Source organism: Oncorhynchus gorbuscha, linkage group LG01 (assembly GCF_021184085.1).
Source record: "Oncorhynchus gorbuscha isolate QuinsamMale2020 ecotype Even-year linkage group LG01, OgorEven_v1.0, whole genome shotgun sequence".
NCBI classification, from domain to species: Eukaryota; Metazoa; Chordata; class Actinopteri; order Salmoniformes; family Salmonidae; genus Oncorhynchus; species Oncorhynchus gorbuscha.
The window spans coordinates 57,989,730-58,004,369 of NC_060173.1; the positions used below are offsets into that span (position 1 = coordinate 57,989,730).

At 40.5% G+C, this 14,640-nt stretch overlaps 1 long non-coding RNA gene across 1 annotated transcript; it reads right to left on the reverse strand.

The window, feature by feature from the left end:
• Nucleotides 1-11,683: 11,683 nt before the first annotated feature.
• LOC124011959 lies at nucleotides 11,684-14,411 on the reverse strand. Its single transcript, XR_006834628.1, has 3 exons — nucleotides 14,312-14,411; nucleotides 13,347-13,449; nucleotides 11,684-13,238 (listed from the first exon to the last, which is right to left on the reverse strand). It is a non-coding gene; the product is annotated as an uncharacterized LOC124011959 (long non-coding RNA).
• Nucleotides 14,412-14,640: the final 229 nt, after the last annotated feature.

A 14,640-nucleotide genomic window follows, 5' to 3' on the forward strand; every position in this document is an offset into this window, starting at 1 on the left:
GGCGACCCGTCAGGATGTCCAGGATCCATAGCTTAGTGATGATCTTTGACGGTACTATGGTGTTGAACGCTGAGCTTTTTCACATGTTCTTTTTGTCCAGGTCAGAAAGGGCAGTGTGGAGTACAATGCAAATTGTGTTTGGGCGGTATGCAAATTGGAGTGGGTCTGGAGTTTCTGGGATAATGGTGTTGATGTGAGCGATTACCAACCTTTCAAAGCACTTCATGGCTTCAGACGGGAGTGCTACGGGTCTGTAGTCATTTAGGCAGATTGCCTTTGTGTTCTTGGGCACAGGGACTATGGTGGTCTGCTTGAAACAAATTGGTATTACAGACTCAATCAGGGACATGTTGAAAATGTCAGTGAAGACACCTGCCAATTAGTCAGCACATGCCCAGAGCACACGTTCTGGTAATCCGTCTGGCCACGCAGCCTTGTGTATGTTGACCTGTTTAAAGGTCTTACTCACATCGGCTACGGAGAGCGTGATCACACAATCGTCCGGAACAGCTGATGCTCTCATGCATGCCTCAGTGTTGCTTGCCTCGAAACAAGCACAAGGTCCTTTGCTGTTCTGGGATTGATTTGCACTTTTCGCACCAAAGTACGTTCATCTCCAGGAGACAGAACGCATCTCCCTCCTGAGCAGAATGACGGCTGCTTGGTCCCATAGTGTTTGTACAGATGAACGTGGTACCTTCAGGCATTTGGAAATTAGGGTCTTGGCTGATTTATTTTGTTTTTCCCATGTCAAACAAAGAGGCACTTGAGTTTGAAGGTAGGCCTTGAAATACATCCACAGGTACACCTCCAATTGATTCAAATGATGTCAATTAGCCTATCAGAAGCTTCTAAAGCCATGACATAATTTTCTGGAATTTTCCAAGCTGTTTAAAGGCACTGACCCACTGGGAATGTGATGAAAGAAATCAAATCTGAAATAAATCATTCTCTCTTCTGTTCTCTCTTCTGTTATTCTGTCATTTCACATTCTTAAAATAAAGTGGTGATCTTAACTAACCTAAAACAGAATTTTTACTTGGATTAAATGTCAGGAATTGTGAAAAACTGAGTTAAAATGTATTTGGCTAAGGCTTATGAAAATTTCCATCTTCAACTGTATCAGTATAACGTGTTGTCATCCTTACTGCCGCTGATTTGGCAGACTCATTAAACACAAATACTGCATTTGTAAATGGTGTTGGAGTGTGCATGTGAACCGACTTCAACTACATACAGAACAAAAATTCTGAATTGCTCTCTAGTAACCGATAGGACGAAAGACCAGCCGGCTTGGGTAGCAACCCTAGATTTGTGTTGGGACTATATCTTGTGGAAAGATGAAATAGTATGAATAAATTAATCAAAATAATGTATTTAATGAAAATATGTCAGTCATTATTTGAAGATGTTGGTAAACCATTTGTATAAAAGTGATAATGAGTATATGTATAAATATTTATATATCCTTTTATGCAAGTTGGTGTTTGGAGTATATATGTATATATATATGTATATATATATATATATATGTATATCCTTTTATGCAATGAGTTTGTTCTAAATGTTCCATTGCTATACTGGCTGGCAACGTTCTTATCCTTTGCTTGCTAGCGATCCAACGACAGCTAATTTACAGTCATGTCAAAAAGTGCAGCCAGAATAACAGCTGCATTTTTGTAGAATAACAGCCACCATTGAAGTAACAATAAGGTATGCCAGCCGAGCCAAGAGCCCTTACGGACCTCCATAGTTTTTTACTATAATAGGGTAAAATGTAGCAATTTGTTCCTTGTCAGTATAGTGGTGAGTATCCCCTCCTGTCACGTGGGAGACCGGGGTTCAATTCCCCGACGGGGAGGAAGGAAGGCTTATTTACATTTTACACCAAGTCCTCAAAGCAGAAAATACTCTTGAAATTCAAGCTTTCTGATATGATTTCCAGCCTGTGGGATAACTTCTCTTTCGCAAAGCATTAGTTGTTTAGTGGTAGAATTCTCGCCTGCCGCGCAGGGTGAGTCCTGGGTTTGATGCAACTGCTTTTGAACATGGATTTTTGACAAGTATGCAAACCCCAGAGGCTATCCAGAAATATTTAGTTATGGTAGAATTCTCAGCTGCCTCTTGAAACGTCTGTGAGTCCTTTCATTTACAGTTTGGACATTTACGTCTTCTCAGTAGACTTTTGTGAATCCATTGTAGATTTCCAGTGCGTGAGTTGATTTACTTTGTGCAAGGCTTAATTTGTTAAATGGGAAACTAATATCCAACTCTTCAGTGACAACTGTTGAGTTTTGAGTTTGTGACAACAAATGTTCTATGTTGAACAATACCTTAACTTCAAAAAACTTTTGTGGGGCCCGTGAGCAGAGTGGAGCAAAACCGATAACATGGACGTGTCCAATTGTTTCAATCACTACAGATGTTTTTGTGAGAAGGGTTAGGGTTAACTCCCAACACTCCAAATTTAGGCTTAGCACCCAACACTCAAACGTTTTTCACACGGCCGACCCACCGTCCTGTGCATTATAACTGGTCAGCACTATAGCCACCACTTAAGTAACAATATGGTTTGCCAGCCGAGCGAAGAGCCCTTACGGACCTCCATAGTTTTTTACTATAATAGGGTAAAATGTAGCAACTTGTTCCTCGTCAGTATAGTGGTGAGTATCCCCACCTGTCACACGGGATACCGGGGTTCAGTTCCCCGACGGGGAGGAAGGAAGACTTACTTACATTTTACACCAAGTCCTCAAAGCAGAAAATACGCTTGAAATTCAAGCTTTCTGATATGATTTCCAGCCTGTGGGGTAATTTCTCTTTCACAAGGCATTGGTTGTTTAGTGGAGGAATTCTCGCCCGACGTGCAGGGTGAGTCCTGGGTTCGATTCCCGGCCAATGCAACTGCTTTTGAACATGATAAAAATCTAATCAAATTTTACACACGGTTAGCAGATGTTAATGAGAGAGTAGCGAAATGCTTGTGCTTCTAGTTCCGACCATGCAGTAATATCTAACAAGTTATCTAACAATTTCACAACTACCTTATACACACAAGTGTAAAGGAATGAATAAGAATATGTACATGTAAATATATGGATGAGTGATGGCCGAACGGCATAGGCAGTAGATGGTATAGAGTACAGTATATATGTGTAACAGTATAACTTTAGACTGTCCCCTTGCCCGTACCCCGAACCAGGGATCCACTGCACACATCAACAACAGTCACCCACTAAGCATTGTTACCCATCGCTCCACAAAACGGCCCTTGAAACACTATTTAGCACGCACCACCGCCAACTAGCTAGCCGTTTCACAACCGTTACATATACATATGAGATGAGTAATGTAGGTTATGTAAACATTATATAAAGTGGCATTGTTTAAAGTAACTAGTGATATATTTATTACATTACATTTTTAATTTTTAAGTGGCTAGAGATTTGAGATGTTGGCAGCAGCCACTCAATGCTAGCGATGGCTGTTTAACAGTCTGATGGCCTTGAGATAGAAGCTGTTTTTCAGTCTCTCGGCCCCAGCTTTGATGCACCTGTACTGACCTCGCCTTCTGGATGATAGCGGGGTGAACAGGCAGTGGCTCGGGTGGTTGTTGTCCTTGATGATCTTTATGGCCTTCCTGTGACATCGGGTGGTGTAGGTGTCCTGGAGGGCAGGTAGTTTGCCCCCGGTGATGCGTTGTGCAGACCTCACTACCCTCTGGAGAGCCTTACGGTTGTGGGCGGAGCAGTTGCCATACCAGGCGGTGATACAGCCCGCCAGGATGCTCTCGATTGTGCATCTGTAAAAGTTGGAGTGCTTTTGGTGACAAGCTACATTTCTTCAGCCTCCTGAGATTGAAGAGGCGCCACCTTTAGACTGCTAAACTAGAACACTGTCCATATCAGATTTTCCATATTGTTTATGTGTCGCCCCAGCGGCTTTGCCCGATGTCCTTTGTGGTGAATTGATGTGACGTGTTTAGGTGAGCGGACAGCTTGGGCGATTGATTTGTAAGTTGCCCTTCGTACTCCCATACCCTACATTCTATATATTTTTGGGACTAATTTGTATGCAGGTCGACCAGAGGGGCCACATTCCTGATTGGCAGATGAGTGGCAACCCTGATTAGAAGCACCTGCTGCTCATTTGTTGTTCTTTACAAATGCTGCTTTGAATTAAAGGAAATTGTACCTACACACTAAAGAAGACTGTAAAGCCGAAAAGTCTGATGCAGTAAAAATAACAAACATTGAAAAATGAAGTAGGCTTTATGCAACATATTTCTGTGCGAACCCATTACACTTCTTTGTCTAATATCCAATGGCATCCCAGTAAATAACCCCCTTCAGTTTAGACATAGGAATGTGACATTTCACCCAACTGCCATTAAGTGAGTTCATTTTCAAAACGATTTGCAATGATCAGAACCTTCCCATAACTCAGCGGTTTGGCATCCTTAATCACCCCAATCGCTTTCCTCATTCATTTTGTCAAATGTAACGGTGGTGGGAACACTACAATAACTTTAGAACCTTCTACTCCGACCTCTATCTAAACAGGTCCTGCGCTTTACAGGTCTACTCTCAACACGCACTACTCAATGCTTCCCCAGCATTATTCATCCCTCCATCACCCCCATTGCGATTTATCTTATTTTTTGATTCGGTTTAACGGCGGTTGGCATCCAATAAATGTTTCATTACCGCCACCTACTGGACTGGAGTACAACTCCCTTACACTTTGCTTGAGAAAATGAATGAATGAACAAATACCCTATCTCTCGAACACTACACTCACAATTATTTTTTTAAATAATTACCATACTCCACTATTTAAATCTATTTAGTCCTACTTCAGGCCAATAGCCTGAAAGGACACCACCACTTAATACACACTGTAACTCTTTGGATGTTAAGTCTCACCCACCCAAATACCTCACTGCAGCTGCCACCACAACCTCTATTTCCTGTGACGTACAATCCATTCCTGCAGTACAGTTGATAACCATTGCTATAAATGGGCACCCCTACAATTAACACATACCACTACTTTCCCCAATGCCACACATTCCACATGCCCTTCTGCACATTTCTCACACCTAGGAACCTCCCTCCTACACACTGCTGCCACAAGCCCATAAGCTTGACACCTGTAACAACGTAATGTATTTTGCACATACAGGATAACTTATATATCCTAACATCACTTTGTCGGGCAAAGACACAACATCAAAACTCAAAAGAACAGACAATGATTCTGTTTCACCACTCTTACCACCCTGTCTGCGTCGCACCAAACGACGAGCATCACAAACACCGGGAATCTTCCCCTTCAACTTTTACATTTACTGTTACCTCAGTAATCACTTCTTTCAATGGCTATCTTTTCTTGAGAGCAAAAAAAATCAAATTTCTTGCCCCCATTCGTTTAATGCGGAGGGCTTTTTCCCTCTGACCAGCAGAAACACAAACAATTATCACAAGACCACTTCTGGATACCTTTACCGATTCTACAGCACCCAACTCTGTTTTCATCCACCCTGAAACCACAAATGGATCAGTCAAAAGGCAAGGGTCCACTTTTTCCTAAAACTTTACTCCTACTGTCAGACTCATCTTTATCCTGACCCTCGGTACAAGTCTCCACTACACCTAGAACCTCTGATAATTCACCCTCATTCACTTCCTCTTCAGCTCACTCTGCTTACACTTTCTACCATTCTTCTTTAACAAACCAGCTCTCTGTTTCCCGCCATTTTTAACCGACTCGAGCTCACCCTCTTCCTCCCTCTCTCTCTTAGACCCCCACATCCAAGTATACGTCTCCTTATGATAATACTACACTTCTGACATACATCTTGTTCTTGCTTCCTCAAGGGACGCCATTTAAACGGCTGTCATCAGTCTCCGTACAATCAGCACGAACCCCTTGTGATGTAGCACTCAACAATGCATCCCACTTATAATGCAGCTGCTTCGTCTTGATGTCCTTCTTTATCAAATGCTACCATGACGCTTTTCAATTTCAAACAAGTGCCTGCGATTTCTCTTACTCCTGTTCCGACTATTTACCACCGGTGTAACTAGCTGATCATCATTGGTTTCATCATCATTATCAATATCAATTGCCCTAACACTACCATCTGACCTGCCGACCCCAGTCACAGTACAGTTGTGCCAAATCCGCCGAAAGACGAAGATACAGCTTTGTTACTGACTGTCGTCCGAAAGACCACAAACCAATTTGTCATCTAATTCTATCGATCAACAATGGAAGTATCGACTCCTGCCACTTCATGGGACTCAATTCTCATTATTTACAGAATGTCGCCACCCTGTGGATAGTTGTTTGTACACTGTTCTCAAGATCCCAACAAGAAAAAGCATAATAACAAGCAAAAGGTTGTGGTATTTGCTTCCTTAAAAGCCTTGTCATTATATTTAAACCATCTTTGATTATTAGTCATTCATTGCAATAGTGTGAGTATCAACATTAAACATAATAGTAATTAGGAAAATAATCATTCTAACCGGTCTTTTGCTTTCTTTTCAGTTTGCCTTAGATTCAAGTAAACATTCTACTGTTGAGCATATTTACTTGAACAATGTTGTTTTTAATCTAATGCAGAATTGAGAGAACCACACAGTGTTTATGTTCTTATATGGCTATATAACTTTCATTAGAATAACACATAACCCTCCACCCAAGACATAAAAAAATATATATTTTAACTGATTTGTTTTTCAAGAGCTACAACATGTGCATATATATATATATATATATATATATATATATTGTACATCCTCCTTTTCTTCCCCGTTCCACCCCACACAACTAAAGTGAAACCACAGTTTTCACACTGGACCCAAGACGGTGTGTCCTCGTTGGTGGGAGGGAACTCCCCCCTAGCATCGGCCACAGAAGGAACTGTTGACTTTAAATGTACCTTTTCTTTTGTGGCCTGTTGAGAAAAAGACAACATGCATTTCCTAAACTGTGCTAGCTGGATACATCCTTACATCAGTTGTACATCAGATTCAATGGGTAGGAAAAAAACACTGGTGCAGCGGTCTAAAGCACTGCTTGAGAAGGTCATTACGGACCCAGGTTCGAGGCTTGGCTATGTCAAAGCTGGCTGAGACCGGGAGACCCATGAGGCGGCGCACTATTTCCTGCGACACATTGGCGCGGCTTCCGGATTAAGGGAGCAGCTCGGCAGGGTTGTGTTTCGGAGGATGCGTGGCTCTCAACCTTGGCCTCTCTCAAGTCTGTAGGAGTGTTCCAGTGATGGGCCAAGGCTGTAAATACCAATTGGATATCATGAAAAAGTGGTAAAAAAAAGAAAAGGCTTTTTACAGGTTGGCGGAACACGTTTCTTGGGTCCAGCTGGGGTGGTTTAGGAGGAGGCAGTGGCAGTGGTCCCATCTGTGAGGAGAAAGTAAAATGTTAGCTAGACATGCCATGTTTGATCTCCACCAAGGTAGAGTGGGGGACCCCAAATGCCTAACTGACAGCCTTTTTGTCCCTCACCTCCGACAGCCCCTTGGCAGTAACGTTTCCATATATTCTTGGGGTTCTTTCGCAATGTGCTAATGTTTGGCATGATGTTCCGGAAAAGAAGACAATATGATAGTTATTATAGGATTTACTGTATATCTATCTGTATACCAGGGTGGCAGGTAGCCTTGTGGTTAGAGCATTAGACCAGTGATCAGAAGGTTGCTGGATTGAATACCTGAGCTGACAAGGTAAACCTCTCTCGTTCTACCCCTGAACAAGGCACTTAAACCACTGCTTAACGGTAGGCCATCATTGAAAAGAAGGATTTGTTCTTAACTGTCTTGCCTGGTTAACTACACCTTAATTCACAACCATCTGGCTTGTAATGGGGTTGAAGGATTTTTTTACATTTTTATAGTTAGGTTCTACACTGAACAAAAATATAAATGCAACATTTGTAGTTGGAAGTTTACATACACTTAGGTTGGAGTCATTAACTCGTTTTTCAACGACTCCACACATTTATTGTTAACAAACTATAGTCGGTTAGGACATCTACTTTGTGCATGACACAAGTCATTTTTCCAACAATTGTTTACAGACAGATTTTCACTTATACTTCACTGTATCACAATTCCAGTGGGTCAGAAGTTTACCTACACTAATTTGACTGTGCCTTTAAACAGCTTGGAAAATTCCAGAAAATTATGTCATGGCTTTAGAAGCTTCTGATAGGCTAATTGACATCATTTGAGTCAATTGGAGGTGTACCTGTGGATGTATTTCAAGGCCTACCTTCAAACTCGGTGCCTCTTTGCTTGACATCATGGGAAAATCAAAATAAATCAGCCAAGACCTCAGAAGAAAATTGTAGACCTCCACGAGTCTGGTTCATCCTTGGGAGCAATTTCAAAACACCTGAAGGTACCGTGTCCATCTGTCCATACAATAGTATGCAAGTATAAACACTATGGGACCACGCTGCAGTCATACCGCTCAGGAAGGAGACGCGTTCTGTCTCCTAGAGATGAACATACTTTGGTGCAAGAAGTAAAAGTCAATCCCAGGACAACAGCAAAGGACCTTGTGAAGATGCTGGAGGAAACAGGTACAAAAGTATCTATATCCACAGTAAAACAAGTCCTATATCGACATAACCTGAAAGGCCCCTCAGCAAGGAAGAAGCCACTACTCCAAAAACCACCATATAAAAGCAACTACGGTTTGTAACTGCACATGGGGCCAAATATAGTACTTTTTTGAGAAATGTCCTCTGGTCTGATGAAACAAAAATAGAACTGTTTGGCCATAATGACCATTTGTTATGTTTGGAGGAAAAAGGAGGAGGCTTGCAAGCCCGAAGAACACCATCTCAACCATGATGCACAGAGGTGGCAGCATCATGTTGTGGGGGTGCTTTGCTGCAGGAGGAACTGGTGCACTTCATAAAATAGATGGCATCATGAGAAAGGACAATTATGTGGATATATTGAAGCAACATCTCAAGACATCAGTCAGGAAGTTAAAGCTTGGTTGCAAATGGGTCTTCCAAATGGACAATGACTCCAAGCATACTTCCAATGTTGTGGCAAAATGGCTTAAGGACAACAACAGAACAGACAGGACAGAACTGAAAAAGTGTGTGCGAGCAAGGAGGGCTGTAAACCTGACTCAGTTGGGTGGCAGCGTAGCCTAGTGGTTAGAGCATTGGACTAGTAACTGAACGGTTGCAAGTTCAAATCTCTGAGCGGACAAGGTACAAATCTTTCGTTCTGAACAACGCCGCTAACCCACTGTTCCTAGGCTGTCAATGAAAATAAGAATTTGTTCTTAACTGTGCAGTTTTGTCACACAACACAATGTCACAGATGTCTCAAGTTTTAAGGGAGTGTGCAATTGGCATGCTGACTGCAGGAATGTCCACTAGAGCTGTTGCCAATAATTTAATGTTAATTTCTCTACCATAAGATGCCTCCAACATCGTTTTAGAGAATTTGGCAGTACGTCCAACTGGCCTGACAACCACAGACCACGTGTATGGTGTCGTGTGGGCGAGTGGTTTCTGATGTCAACGTTGTGAACAGAGTGCCCCATGGTGGTGGTGGGTTTATGGTATGGGCAGGCATAAGCTACGGACAATGAACACAATTGCATTTTATGCCATTTGAATACATAGAGATACCGTGGGGAGATCCTAAGGACCATTGTCAAGCCATTCATCTGCCGCCATCACCTCATATTTCAGCATGATAATGCACGACCCCATGTCGTAAGGATCTGTACACAATTCTTGAAAGCTAAAAATGTCCCAGTTCTTCCATGGCCTGCATACTCACCAGACATGTCACCCATTGAGCATGTTTGGGATGCTCTGGATTGACGTGTACGACAGCGTGTTCCAGTTCCCGCCAATATCTAGCAACTTCACACAGACATTGTCCAGAAGTGGGACAACATTCCACAGGCCACAATCAATAGCCTGATCAACTCTTATGTGAAGGAGATGTGTCGCGCTGAATGAGACAAATGGTGGTCACAACAGATACTGACAGGTTTTCTGATCCACTCCCGTACCTTGTTTTTTAAGGTATCTGTGACTAACAGATGCATATCTTTATTCCCAGTCATGTGAAATCCATAGATTAGAGCCTGACAAATCTATTTCAATTGACTGATTTCCTTATATGAATTGTAACTCAGTAAAATATTTTAAATTGTTGCATGTTTGGTTTATATTTTTGTCCAGTATAATAGTTATGTGGGCAGAGTCTATTCGTGTCATTGCAGGTGGTTGAGTAACTGGGAGATACATAGCTAGTGTTTTGTTTTACACCACAGTAATGTAGGGCCCAGTTGTGTTATTAGCCAAAGCATCACATGATGTTGTTATTGTGCAATGTAAGCATGTTGCTTAATTAAGAAAAGGGGATATTGTGTTGAAGGACTCAAGGGGGAGGACAGGAAAGGGTTGTAGAAGAATGTATACTTTGTGAACATGAATAAATGCCTATGCTCATTAGTAACTAAAAGTCAAGCTAGTTATATTACAATTCCATAGATAGCTAGAAGAGAATAAATACTGTATGTTCTAGCTAGCTATCAATCATTAGCTAAAATAGATTCTCAATCTGAACGATTTCTTGCGTTTGTTTTGACACACATTTCATTCACAATTTGCAATAACCTGGCTACACATTTGATGTACAAATGTGATTAAATGTAATGAAATACACAATATTTAAATGGTTAAATATCATAAATACCAAATACTTATTTTCCACCATAATTTGCAAATAAATTCATAAAAAATCCTACAATGTGATTTTCAGGATTTTTTCCCCCTCATTTTGTCTGTCATAGTTGAAGTGTACCTATGATGAAAATTACAGGCCTCTCATCTTTTTAAGTGGGAGAACTTGCACAATTGGTGGCTGACTAAACACTTTTTTGCCCCATTGTACCTGATTCAACTCAGAGGGCCTGATGATTAGTTGACAAGTTGAATCAGGTGTGTTTGTCCGGGGATACAATTAAAATGTGTATTGTTGGGGTTCTCGAGGACCGGAGTTGGGACCACTGGCCCACAGTATGATCCCATTAGCCTTACGGGCATTTGCAATGCACCCTTTGACATTGTGCATCTAATGCAGAAAATAGCTTAACTCACACATTGTCTATATATTCTACTATATGTTCTCAGTTTAAAAACGATACCAGTAGACAATGTATATGAGGCTAATCATTATGCTGGATTTTGTACATGTCTTGGGTTGACATGAAATCGTTTAGTGCAAATCCAACCCTTGTAATCTAGATGGTGAAATGTCTGGAATATGATGGGATCCTTAGCTTCAAACACACAATTCCAACCCTTGTAATCTAGATGGTGAAATGTCTGTGATATGATGGGATCCTTAGCTTCAAACACACACAACTACTACCACCAAGTTCAGTGCCAGATCCTTTTCTCCCAGGTCTATGTGGGACTTGATAATGACCAGGGTTTGCCTAAGACTTAGGCAAACCCTGGTCATTATCAAGTCCCACATAGACCTGGGAGAAAAGGATTACATTGTCTCTGAGAAATGTGTTTAAATTGTAAAAGAAACAAAATAGTTGGGCTGTACGAAATGCTTTTTACTCAATGGGGCTAGGCAAAGCAGAGATGACTAAATACTTTTCATTTCACCCATACAACAATGTAGCCTATTATTAAAGTACAGTATGTTTACAATATCCTAAACAATAGTATTTTTCACGTTCCAAATGACATTTTACACTGCAAAAAGTCAGCTCCCCAAAACAAGAAAAAAAAGCAATAAAATTAGGGAAATATTACTTAAAATAAGCAAAACAGGACAATTTAACTTGCCAAGATTTGTTAAACAAGTAAAAATATCTAGTCTCAAAGAACATACAGATATCTTTAACCTAGTGCGTTCAGACTAAAAACAAGCTATTTGTCTGGATACAAAGAAAATATTTAAGAATATTTTTCTCAATATATAGGAAAATGTGCTTACATGTAGCAAATGCCAGTGCCATCATCTTGAAATAAGGCTGTATGCTGAGTAAATATATCTTAAAACCAGTACAGCTACACTAAAACCAAGTACATTTGTCTAGATATAAAGAAAATATTTAATAATTATTTTCTCAATGTATAGGAAAATGTGCTTAAATGTAGCAAATGCCAGTGCCATCATTTTGAAATAAGGCTGTGTGCTGAGTAAATATAGCTTAAAACCAGTACAGCTACACTAAAACCAAGTACATTTGTTTAGATATAAAGAAAATATTTGAGAATTATTTTCTCAATATGTAGGAAAATGTGCTTAAATTTAGAATCCAATGCTATTGCACTCGTCTTGAAATAAGTCAATATGCCCAGGAATTTACATAAAAATAGCATATTGTGCTTAAAATAAGTAATCTGACTGAGATAAATGTACTCGTACTACTACTAGAAATGATATTGGCTTGCTTAAAGAAAGAATTAATCTAATTTATTTTCACTTCTTAATTGAGGACTCGGTATATCCAGAGGCTGATAGGAGCAGAACAAAGGATGCAAAAACAACAACATCAAAGGCCATTGGTGGTCAAGGTGAAAACGTAAGACCAATGGGAAGATAACAAACGTAACAGTGCTTTAAACCTTCTTATAATAAACAACAAACGCCCTGCCTATTTAATAAAGGTTATCGGATTGGGTCTCGGATGGGCCAATACACCCAGTTCTGTTATTGGGGCCTGGAAATAAAATAATTGTATTGTGCAACCCTAGTTAGTAATGAACATTTCCACTCGGCCATAGCCTTTTTATATGCAGAAGTCATGTCCCGGTTGTGGATGGACTTCTGTCTGCAGCACAGAGAGGAGTGTCGCAATGCACTTGGGATATGTGGTCCTTCTGTAGCTCAGTTGGTAGAGCATGGCGCTTGTAATGCCAGGGTAGTGGGTTCGATCCCCGGGACCACCCATACGTAGAATGTATGCACACATGACTGTAAGTCGCTTTGGATAAAAGCGTCTGCTAAATGGCATATATTATATGTGAGGTGAAAGGCGTAATAACACGCCATGAGGTACGTCACGCTGGCATAGATGTCCTCTTTTGGGAAGGTCACCACAGGCATGGTTCCAATGGCCACTACGCAGTTGGTTTTGCAGACAATCACGACAGGGCTGAAGAGTGGGCTCGCCTGAAGAAATGTGTTGGGGTCTTCTGCAGACTGACACAAACACAAAGAGAGAAAAAAATATGACCACAAAGACAATTCACAGCCTTTGTATATTATACTTAAGTAATGAAAATTCTAATACATGCACACATTTCTTACCTCAAGGAAGATGCCTCACTTGCATGTCCCAAATTCTTCGGTGGAACCACAGGTGATGGGAACATATCTGGTAAAGCCTTCATCATGGTGATTGAGTGATTCACTGTTAAAAACGAAAATAGTTTCATTTGATTTACTGCAGCCAGTTATTTAAACAAAAATGTATCCATTCATGGGATTCTCCATTGTCAACAGAGCCAGTAATTACCTTTGTCCAGCAGCGGTGGCTTCATGACCTTACAGCACGACCTCAAGTGTAATATTGCTTTTATACAACAGTTCTACAAGCGCAATTTATTAGTGAACAGTAATAAGCGACAGCAGATTATGATTTGTTTATTTATTTAATAATTTATTTAGTTCCCCAACTGGTCTGGGACTGGACTGTTGCCAAGCACCACATATAAATTTTCCTACACATTAGCTTGCTACTGCTACTTTGTATAGGTCTACACGTTACCGTCCGCTCCCGACGACCATTCATAATTTAACTCAAATGTTATTTGTGGAAACATTGATCATCTTTGCGGTGCGAAGTTTTTTTTTTACAATCTAAGATAAAATAACGATTGTTAATGTAATTAACGGTTCTTAGAACACCTGTAAAGCGGAGTGATACATGTATAGTTAAAAGTCCCAGTGCTGTTGTACTCTACTCCAATCAAATTACTTGGTCGTATTATAAACACCTGTGAACATCATTTTCAGTTCTTTCTGCCCTTTTCATCGGAAGCAGTGGGAACGTTTTTACTTGCGTTTTCTTTTAGTAACGTTCAAGATGCTTTGGCGGTGCGTTATCTGCTGAGTTATGACTTTTTCATTGAAACTGTTATTGAGCCATATCAATAGCTTGCACAGTCGCAGCCCTGATTTCTAGTTGCTCTGTGGTATTGACGGATGCACTGGGGAATATACAGTGTAAAATTCCTTCTATCATGTAAAGAGAAGACACCTTCAACACCTACTTGATTGCACCCGACCAGATGAACAGCCATCAGAGGACAGCCAAGTACCACCGGAACAAGTAAGTAGTTAGCTAGCATTTTTTTGTTTTTTTTGTTCTGGATTTTCAAAAATAATTTAATGAACGATGATGATACACAGACCAAAGTCATACTGTCCATAGGCTATTCGATAATTTTAGCTATAATGACTTATGGCTAAAGCTGGGTAAATGTGAAATTAAAAAATGATAAATAGTAACAAAACACTTAACTGTATTTAGTTTCACTAATAGAGCTAATCTCAAATAATAATGTTTCTTTGTGTGGTACACAGGACAACATTCAACCCG